Here is an 11103-nt window from a genome sequence, read left to right as displayed (position 1 = left end):
TTTCTATATTGCTCTCCAGAATGGTTGGATCCATTCACAGTTCTTCCAACAATGTATCAGTGTTCCAGTTTTCCCACATCCCCTCCAACATTCGTCATTATCTTTTCCTGTCATCTAACCTGTCAGATATTGAAACTTCCTAAAAGATTCTAACAAAGGCAGTCTTGGAAAGCCTGGGTTCCCATCATAAGTATCTTTAAAATGCTACTCAAGATCTCAAAGATTGTTTAAAGATGCTTAGGGTTGAGAGGGACAACAATGGAGGCTGATAGAGTTCCTCATCTACACAAAAAGATCATCTGGGACTTGATTATGCCTGATGATAGTTGGATGGACTTCTTCCTGATATGAGAAGAAAATAAGCTTATTTTAAAGTTAATATCAGTCATCACTCTTTGATTTGCTAAAGAAATCTTTCAAAAAGTAAGTAGGGGATGTAGGAGACAATGAGAAATTTTTAGAAATTCATTTTGGAGGCCAAATCTAGAGACACTTGTTATACTTAACAAGCAAAGAAGCTGTCCAGAAGCTGGGAATGAAAGACAGTGGCCTGTGGGAAGAAGTCAAAATGTGATTATACCTTAGAGTTAAAAGATTGGTTACCCAGGTCACAACAGTGGAGATTAGCATAGGGTCAGTTTACTCTGTACTGTGGGTCCACTCTGGATAGTATTTTGCTGGGATCCATTCACTCCACATGTGATCCTTTAAAAATCAATTTTAATTAGTAGATTTTGTTTTTTAGTTCATCTATATTTACCATTGTATTCCCTACTAGCTATCTTCCCATGCCATATTAAAATGAAGAAAAAGCCCAGTGTTCCAGAGCTAACCAACAGATTGATGTTTGATGTCACATAATAGAATATTCTATCTCCATAGTATCCAAAATGTTCAGAGGTGCTTTCTTATATATCTTTTTTTTTTTTTTGGTCCAAGCACAGTCATTATAATTCTGCAGTCCAGGACATTTAGTGGTTATGACTATCTTTTTATTCAATGTGAATTATGAATGGGGTTAATTATGATGATACATAGCTATGATTTCAACTATTGAGATACTAAGGCTAGTGTAACACTTAAGCTTAAGCATTCTGAGATGCAGGACGGTTGAAAACAATCTCATGTTCATTCCAAGTCTGACTGATGCACTTCCAGCCTGGGGAAAAGACCTAGACTCAAAGAAGTACATCAACCAGGCCATCTAGGTAGTGCAGTGGATAGAGCACCATACCTGAAGTCAAGAGGACCTGAGTTCAAATATGATCTCAAACATTTAAAACTTCCTAACTGTGTGACCTTGGGCAAGTCACTTAATCCCAATTGCATCAGCAAAAAAATAAATAAATAAAAATAAAATAAAATTAAATAAAATTCATTTTTAGTAGCATAAAGTCCAATTAGACAAAAATAATACTTGATGTAGCCTGTGACATCCAAGGAATTTTACCAACTACGTGTTCATCTTCATCATGTTTAGAAATGATTAATATATTCATGAAGAAACTAATCTCTGAAGGTCTTAGATTGTTATATCTTTCAGATACTCTCTTTGTTCATCTGAGGAAGAAATAATGCTAGTCCTCACTTTTTCAGGTCACTCCAAATCAGTCTGAACTTTTAAGCTGAGCCAATTTCCAGATTAGGGGCCATGTATAACACTTCACAATAACAGAACTTGAAAACCAACTATGATGATAAAACGAAGTACATTGTGTGTGTGTATGTGTGTGTATGTATAAGAGAGAGAGAGAAATGTTTGCACCAATAGTTTCTATTCTAATAATAAATATCATAATTAGATTAAAGATATATGTGTCTATTTCTTCAAATACTCCAAATCAATATTAGATAATTTTTAAATGTTAAATTTTTATGAGAAAATGTTTTCTGAGAAAACAAAAATATTCAATTTATCCCAAAAATGTATTTTTATATTTTATTTCGGAAGTTCTCAAAATGTAATAGTCATTTTCAGCCCTTCATTGAACATCTACTCCACCATAGGATATATAAATTGTGAGCCTGCTGCCATGACTATCTTTGGTTTAAAAGAGAGACCAAAAAACTATCCTTTTATTACTAACCTGCTTGCCTTATTAATAAAATGACTTTATTGTGATATCTCTCAAATCATCACAATACTTAATTTCTAATATGGTAAATGTATATACATACATATTTGCTTTTAGCTAACTATGTATATAATAACACATACAAACAAAAATTCTTTAGGATGTCTTTAACATTTTTAAGGGCATAAAGAGATGAGACCAAGCCATTTTAAAATTGCTTAAAAATTTCATCAGTATAGGAAACTCTGTGTTGGATCTCCCTCCATTGATGAAACTTATCTTTTTGTTTTTAATTTATAGGATTGTGTGGGACAATGAGAGCTTAAGTAATTTTGCTGTGGATTCCAACTAATATATATGAAAGACAGAATTTGAATTCAAATTTTGCTAACTATAAAGTTGACTCTCTCTCCTCTACACTGGGTTATCTTTCTTATTTGAATAAGCATAGGTAATAAAACTTTCCAGTCTTATTTTTTCTCTTTACTATTAATGTGTCTTGAAATGTATCAAAATCAAATAAGGCTCAAAAATATTATTTATATATTTTTTCAGTCATTTTATACAACTGACATTTCCACCAATAGGGAAACTTTTTTTTTTACTGTTATTTCAGAAACGAAAATTTCAGCAAATATTTAGTCCCCTTAGATACATTCATTTATAAATACCCCCACTTATGAAGCAACAAAGGAATTTCCTTGAGAATCACTGAAAAATATTCTAAATGTAAATGTTAGAATGTTATGTCTTTAACATTTTTAAGGGCATAAAGAGATCTGAGACCAAGCCATTTTAAAATTGCTTAAAAATTTCATCAGTATAGGAAACCCTGTGTTGGATCTCCCTCCATTGATGAAACTTATCTTTTTGTTTTTAATTTATAGGATTGTGTGGGACAATGAGAGCTTAAGTAATTTTGCTGTGGATTCCAACTAATATATATGAAAGACAGAATTTGAATTCAAATTTTGCTAACTATAAAGTTGACTCTCTCTCCTCTACACTGGGTTATCTTTCTTATTTGAATAAGCATAGGTAATAAAACTTTCCAGTCTTATTTTTTCTCTTTACTATTAATGTGTCTTGAAATGTATCAAAATCAAATAAGGCTCAAAAATATTATTTATATATTTTTTCAGTCATTTTATACAACTGACATTTCCACCAATAGGGAAACATTTTTTTTTTACTGTTATTTCAGAAACGAAAATTTCAGCAAATATTTAGTCCCCTTAGATACATTCATTTATAAATACCCCCACTTATGAAGCAACAAAGGAATTTCCTTGAGAATCACTGAAAAATATTCTAAATGTAAATGTTAGAATGTTATTTGGAACAATATCATGAAATAACAGTGTACTATGTCTGGATTGTTCATACTTATAGTTCAAGGTCTCAGCCTAGGGGAGCAATCCTTGAAGGTAAAATTGCCCTTAAGCTTTTATAGATTATTTTAAAAAGATTACCAAACATAGGCTTTTATCCAAAGATGGCATCATATTGAACAACTTTGCTTATTCTATTAATAGTTTCTATAATTGACTAAGTGTATATAATTTGAGATTAATGATGTTAATCCAATTTTTGAATATCCTCTGAGAGGAGACAGACTTAATTCAAGCAATAATTCTATTATTTAAAAAAGAAAGAAAGAAAGAAAGAACTGGATCAGTGACTCAAAAATAAAGTATCAATATTTTTGTTGATTCATCTACCTTTGCTCCTGTCTGATTCAATATTTTCACTACTGACTTAGATGAAGTCATGGTATAATATCCCCAGGCTAGCTCCCTGGAGGGTCTCAGGATCAGTCAGAGTCAGGATCAATCCAAGTTCTTGGTCTTTAGAGGGAGAAGTGAAGGAGGCAGGCAAGCTGCCACGGGGCTTGTCAAAGATGTATCCTGGATTCTGGAGTCCAGAGTCTCCAGCCTCTCTCCTCCTCCTGCTTTGAAGTGACCCTGACTTCTCTCCCTCTGCCCTCCAATCCTTGTCTACAATTACCTCATCACCAAACATTCAGCAAGCACCAATGGTGAGGAGAGCCATCACATCACTATCTAATCTAAATATATGTATACAGAGCCATTTTCTCATACGGAATAGGTAATTAGCCTTACATGCTCTATTGTCTGATTTCAAGTACACATTTTCAGAGTTTCAGCCCTCTACAATATGGATTTTTTGCATTTCATCTGATTGAAACCTATCACTTCATAGTCTTCATTGCCCTGGATGATAGTAGAGTAATCAACATATATGTTTAATCTATAGCTTTAATCAAGCTTGTGACTTCTGCAACAAGGATAAAGCATTACATATGATGGATGCTCAGTAAATCTTTATTGAATTGAATTGTTATTCATTCTATGTCAACATAAACAGAAATCCCCCAGCTTTAGTTTTTCTTTATTTACTTGTTTGTTTCTCTCTCCTTCCTTCCTTTTTTCCATCCTTTTGTCTCTTTCTTTTATTTCTTTCCTCCCTCCCTTCCTACTCCCTTCCACATAAGGGAAAAGTCTGTCAGTAGAACAGGAAAGGAATGAAAGTATGTTATCACCTCCAGTAATCTTATATGGCATTATGAGAATTTATCTAAATCCTTGGAGAAAATGGTGATAGTTAAACCTTCCATACCTGTCTCCTGGATATACTGTTTAACTAATTCATTTATGGAGAAGTACTACTGAACTATTTTGCAAATATAATATAGATTTCTATTAATAGATATTTATTATATCTCTATTGATAGAAATAGATATATACTCATTTTAAAAAGATAACTACATAGGAGATAGCATCCTGTTATGAGAGAAATCTCTAAAGGAATGTTTATATGTCATTCTCTAATTTATAAATGATCAAAGTGTATGGACAGTCATTTTTCAAAATAATCAAAGCTACCCAAAAAATATGAAAATACTGCTCTAAATCACTACTTTTTTTTAAAAGGCTAAGTATTTTTTACTCTGCACATTGTGCAGTAAAATGGGTTAGAGAGGGGCAGAGACAGGGCATCTCATGCCTATGGGGATGAAGAAACTAGAGCCCTGGGGAAAACAGCTTCAATCAGGACTATGGTGAGGCAGAACTTCCTGGTAGAACTGGAGCCAAGAGAGAGGTGTTTCTGATAAGAAGTGATATTGCTCAACTACCCTTACTAGAAGGAGTTTAGACTTGAGGGATAAAGTTCTACCTGAGGTAGGCAATGCTCAAGCCATCTCTCGAAAGTTTCCAATGCAGTTTTTGGCTCTGGAGTCACCACATAGCTCTTCTTTCAAGCTCAGGGAGAAATGACTGCCAGGAGGGGAAAAAGCAAGGCAGGCTTTGTAATTCTTAGCGGGACAGAAGCACACCAGGATGTGCTGTGTACCCTCGGAGTTGGGGGATCCATTTTTGTCTGCCAGGAAGCACAAGAGAAGTCTTCTTCAGACAAAGGCTTCCCTCTGCACTCCTGGGGCAGTAGATGGAGTGCTCAGTTAGATTCTACAGTTCACTGGAGGGGTTGTGAGTAAGGGAGGTGATTTTCTGGACACCCTTATCCTCCTGGAGATGAGTTTTCTTATCTAGGTTTCCTGGATCCTTCCTCTCCTTCTTGTTGGACACTTTGCCTTTTCCCCTCCCCCCACCTTTCCCAAGAAAGGTATCCCCTTTCTTGCTGATCCATTGCTGAAAGACTGAGTATCTTTCCCTTTTAGCTCATGATTGGTGCAGAGAAAGAAGGTTGGGTCCTCTTTCTGCTGGTTCTGCTACCAGTATTCAATCACTTCCTCAGCTCCTCCACAAACGTATCGCACTACTTCTTGAGGTCAGCTACCTCCACCAAAGTCTCATTCTACAGCTCACAGGGAATGTCCATCATCAACTTCATCCCTTTGAGAACTAGCTTGTGGAGAGTTTCAAAAGTCTCAGACATGCCCTCAGTAAAGTGCTGACTGTCACTCTTTTCTTTATGTAAGCTGTAGTTCAGACGTCTCTTACTGAGGGTCTTAGTTATGTGAATTATTCGAAAATCTGATATATATTTGACTCTAGCTTTTCTGCTCTAAGATGCTATAGCTGTTGTTAATTACGATCTTGTTCTTGCCTTTCTCCTCAAAAATTGCCTTCAGTTCTGCCGCTACATACTTGGACACCCCAGACTTATTGGAGGGCCGGACCCAATAGATCTCTTCAGCAAAAAGATCCAGCTCTGAGGGTGAAAGCAGGAATAGCAGCACCAGCAGCAGCAGCAGCAGCAGGAGGAGGAGATGGCGGAAGAGGTGGTGGGACCCGCACCCGAGCACTGAGAGCGATGTGGACATTAACTGCCACTCTATGACTGAGCCAGGCTAGGCTGGTACTTCCTCTCCTCATGCTGTGCAATCACTTCCTCTCTTAATCAGTACAGATTGGAGAAATGTACATTAAAACAACTATCAGGTTGAGTAATAGGACAAAAAAAAAAAAGACAAACGATGGAAGGAATGTGGGGGGAAATGAGGTATAATTCATTGGTGGAGTGGGGAACTGATTCAACTATTCTGGAGAGCAATTTGGAGCAATTTATAGCTTAAAGGGCTATAATACCATATATATTCTTTGACCCAGCAATACTGTTATGAGGTCTATATTCCAAAGAGATAATAAACAAAAAGAAAAAAGACCTATTTGTACTAAAATATTTATAGTAGCTCTTTTAGTGATGATAAGAATTGGAAATTGAGGAGATGCCCATCAATTGGAGGACTGAACAAATTGTAGTATATGATTGTGACGGGATTCTATTGTGCATGACACTTTCAGAAAAACTTAGAAAGATTTACATAAATGGATGCAAAGAAAATGTGCAAAGCCAGAAAAATATTGTACCCAGTAATAACAAGATTACAGTGATCACTTGTAAATGATTTAAAAACTCTGAAGGACATATGATGAAAAATGCAATGTCCAGAGAAAAAAAACTGATAAAATATGAATGTATATGAAAGTATGCTTTAAAAAACCCAAATTTTTTTTTATTTTTTCAGGGCTTTTTGGTCTATTTTCTTTCAACATGGCTAATATTTAAATATGCAAACATGTATAACACATCAAATTGTTTGCCTTCTAAAAAGGAGGTAGAGAAGAGAAGGAGATAAATTGGAACTCAGTATTTTAAAAAATGAATATTGAAAATGTTTTTACAAGTAATTTGGAAAAATAAAATATTAAATACATTAAAAAAAGAAATATTTATATGCAAAACATAAGTAAGATGGTGATGAGTGAGGGGGCTGAGGAATCCCTCACTCTATAAATATCTATGGCTATATCCATATCAAATATAGACCTCTATCAGATATAAATATCAGAAGAAGGAAAGTATAGGAAAGCAAAGGTCTCCAAAATGGAATTTAAGTAATGTATCTGGAAAACATTCCTCACCCAATTGATTCATAACTGCTTCTAAGATTCTTATCTCTTCTGGTTTAGGAGATTATAAAATTTGTTTTGTTTCAAATTTCTTTCTGGTTTGGTTTTACTTCAATTCTATTTCCGTTATATTCTTTCTGATAAGTCAATTTTGGGTTGATAATGAGTAAAATTACTGAATAACAGAAAAGAATCTATATATTAGAACTTAAGGCTGAAACTAATAAGCTGAAAAACTATGAGATAAAAAATATCAAAAAATCTCAGAGTTTGAAAAGACTTTAGATGTTGTTGCTCGTTTTGTCTTTGACGAGGACAAATGAAATCACAATGTTTGAGTTAAGGTACAGTGTTTTTGGTTGTGGCTGATCAGTTCAATATGAGTTTGGAAAGCTTTATTGCAGGTTGAACACAAATAGTCCATTAGAACTTTTGGGATGGACTTCTCTCTGGATTTGTGCAGCTCACATTTCCTTTTTGCTATTGTGATTCTGTTTTGTTTACAATAGGGCACACCATGCTGGCTGGTCCTATGTTAGCATCTTCCATGTTTCACAGTTGATACTCAAATTCTTTAGAGAGACCTTGAGAGTGAACTTCTACCTCTTGTGATCACCATTTAAGTGTTTACATTGTGCAAGCTGAAAGTGTCCTTGTACTACATCTTCTGTGAGCATTTGCCTTATATGAGTGAGAGACTAACATAAAACAAGTGCTCACATAGTGGTCAGAATAAGTGGACTTCACATGCCATCTAGTTCAAATCATACCTGAACAAGAATTCTCTCTATTATAGCATATATAACAAATGATCATCATCGAGCCTCTTAAAATATATCAGTAAGGAGAGCCCTATTTTTAGATAGATAGATCTAATATCTAATAGATCTAATAGAAATAAAAAATATTATAATTAGGTTTTAGAAATTATACAATATTAAGGCAGAGGAGGGGGCAAATATGTGGCTGCACTTTGAATTTTCAATCAGTCAAGATCTGATGAATACATTTACTGACTAAGCTCAATGTGAATAAATAAATGTGAATGTGTACAAACACAATATAACATTATAATAATAATATATATAGACACATTATACATACACATAAATATTATGTATATACATGCACATGTTACACATATCTATACACAATATTATATATACACACATTGCATTATCACATATATGCAAACACATATATATTATACATCACACATATAAACATGTGTGCATACATATGTGGGTGTATTACATAAACACACAAACATATAAGTAGTTTCCCCCCTCCTCCATATATGAACACCTTGAGAACAGGAACTACCCTGCTTTCTTATTTGTATCTCCTCTATTTAGCATGGTGTTTTTCACATAGTGCTTGCAAATGCTCTTCATTCTTTAATTTTCAAAGAAAGAAAAAGGAAGGAAGGAAGGAAGGAAGTAGTCTTAGACTACATTAAAAATAGAGCATCTGGAATGGGATACATAATAGCAATCCTACTCTATTTTTTCTAGACTATTGTATGCAGTTTTAAAAACTATATTTTATTTTTCAAAATATAGTATATTTTATTGAGAAATTTTGTTTTCATGCAAAAATCAGTTTCCCTGAATGTCTTACTTTCCACCAGATGTTTTTAGAATGGGGCACAGGCAATAATGAGCTCTTAAACCCAAAATCTTCCTACATTTTAGGAAAGACAAACTGTAGTTTGCCCAAACAATGGAGACCAGGATAGTGAGATGAAGGAAGGACATGACAATGAAAGATTACTTGAAGGAATAGTAGTATTTTGCTTAGAGAAGGTCTGAGGATTGGTATGAGACATTGGGGTACAGAGATGGAAATGATATGACAACTTTTAACTGTCCCAAGGAGAAATATCTGGAAAATAGATTCTACCTGCAAGACTAAATCTGAAGAATAGAAACTACAGAGAAGCAGATTTTAGCTAGATATAAAGAAAACAAAAAATAGTTTTAGGAATTGGGCTATTTCAGAATGTAGTGAATTGCTCATCCCTGGAGATTTTCAGATTGAGGCTGAATGACTTCTGGTTGCAAATTTGCATAAGAGATTCCTCTACCAGTGTTGGATAAAATGATCTTTAAGGTCCTATCCAACTTTGCTATAATTAAATGTTGATAAGTCCAAGATGTAGGTGGCTACTGTGGATTGGGCTAGAACTGGGGCTGAGGTGGTAACTGGGACTAGAAGACAGATGAATTCATGGGTGAGTTTATACAAAATGAATGCTTGAAACTATGGATCTTAAGACAGGTTTCTTTGCTTTGCTTTTCTCTGATTAACAAAACATATCCCATAATATAGAATTATACTATTTTTATTCAAAGGCTGAACAGTGAAAAAAGCAACTAAAAAATCAATCTACTTTCCCGATGAGGTGACACTATCCATAAAATGGTAGTGAAGTTTCCCTTGTTTCCCTACAGGTAGGATTTAGTTCTTCTCTCCCTTTTGACCCTCCCCTTCTTCCTTTCCCACAATCCTTTCACTTTTCTTTCTAGAAAGAGAATATGTTAACAGGAGAATTCACTTATATCAGGGGCAGAGAAGACATAGGAGACCACCACTTCACACCTATGTAAAAAGAAGTTTGGGGAGGTATTTTAGTGTCTTGAAGCACTTCTATCTGAACTATTGCCTCATATAGTTGTGGAAATTAAAAGGACATTTTATGTATATTTAATGCACTCAGTTCTGCTAAATCTGGTCTAGTAAATCTGACTACCACGGATTATTTCCTAGCTATCTCTATACCATCTTGCTCTCCAACCTCTATCTATATAGGAACTGAATATCCCCCTTTGTGACTCTGGGCTCTGATTGATCAGCATTTCACTTTATCTTGACCAGTGTCAGATTTACCATACCAAGCTTGTCAGCTTTAGTGTCCTTTCACTCTTTTTTCAAATGCTTCCTGAGAATAGTAAACAAATTAACACTGCAATTCTTAATAAGGATCTATGGGACCATTTGCCATATGACTCCAATCACTATTCTTTCTGACTTCCCCCTTTTAAACACTCCTTTCTGGCCATGGTAACTCATACATATTATGTTCCCTTAATAAATTCTAAGCTCATTGAAGTCAGAGACTGCCTAGTATACTTGGATTTTTTATCTGTAGCACTAATATAGTTGCTGATACATAAATGTTTAATAAATACTTTTTCATTCATTCAGTCAATTATTGATTCCATAAGCAGTAATTTTTTGTTTCTGTTTAGAATACGTCCTGTATTTTTCCACTTGAAATTTTGTTAACCTGGCCCTGAAGCAAGCTCACTTAGAGACCTATAATTACACAGACTATTCTGTGAAGGGCAGTGCAGTGATTATTAGGTAATTTTCTTAGCATGGTAAAATTAATATGAATTCTAAAGTCTCTCCAAGCCCTGAAATTCTCTGATTAACAAAAACATACCCCATAATATAGTATTATGCTATTTTTAATCAAAGACAGAAAGAGCAGTAAAAATGCAACTTACTTTCCCATTAAGGTGACAGAAACTCAAGGCATGATGGTGTCACTCAAATTTAGATTTTCTCATTATATCTCTTTTTGGCAGTTCAATTTATGTGACTACTAAAGATGACTATGGGAAGC

At 34.5% G+C, this 11103-nt stretch overlaps 1 pseudogene; it reads right to left on the bottom strand.

Annotated features, from left to right (window-relative positions):
- Positions 1-5564: 5564 nt before the first annotated feature.
- On the bottom strand, positions 5565-6382 carry LOC141562316 (protein canopy homolog 3 pseudogene; annotated as a pseudogene).
- Between the last annotated feature and the right edge of the window lie 4721 nt (positions 6383-11103).

Source organism: Sminthopsis crassicaudata, chromosome 3 (assembly GCF_048593235.1).
Source record: "Sminthopsis crassicaudata isolate SCR6 chromosome 3, ASM4859323v1, whole genome shotgun sequence".
Classification (NCBI taxonomy): domain Eukaryota; kingdom Metazoa; phylum Chordata; class Mammalia; order Dasyuromorphia; family Dasyuridae; genus Sminthopsis; species Sminthopsis crassicaudata.
The sequence above is the reverse complement of the archived record's forward strand: the minus strand, read 5'-3'. Positions and strand labels throughout refer to the sequence as shown.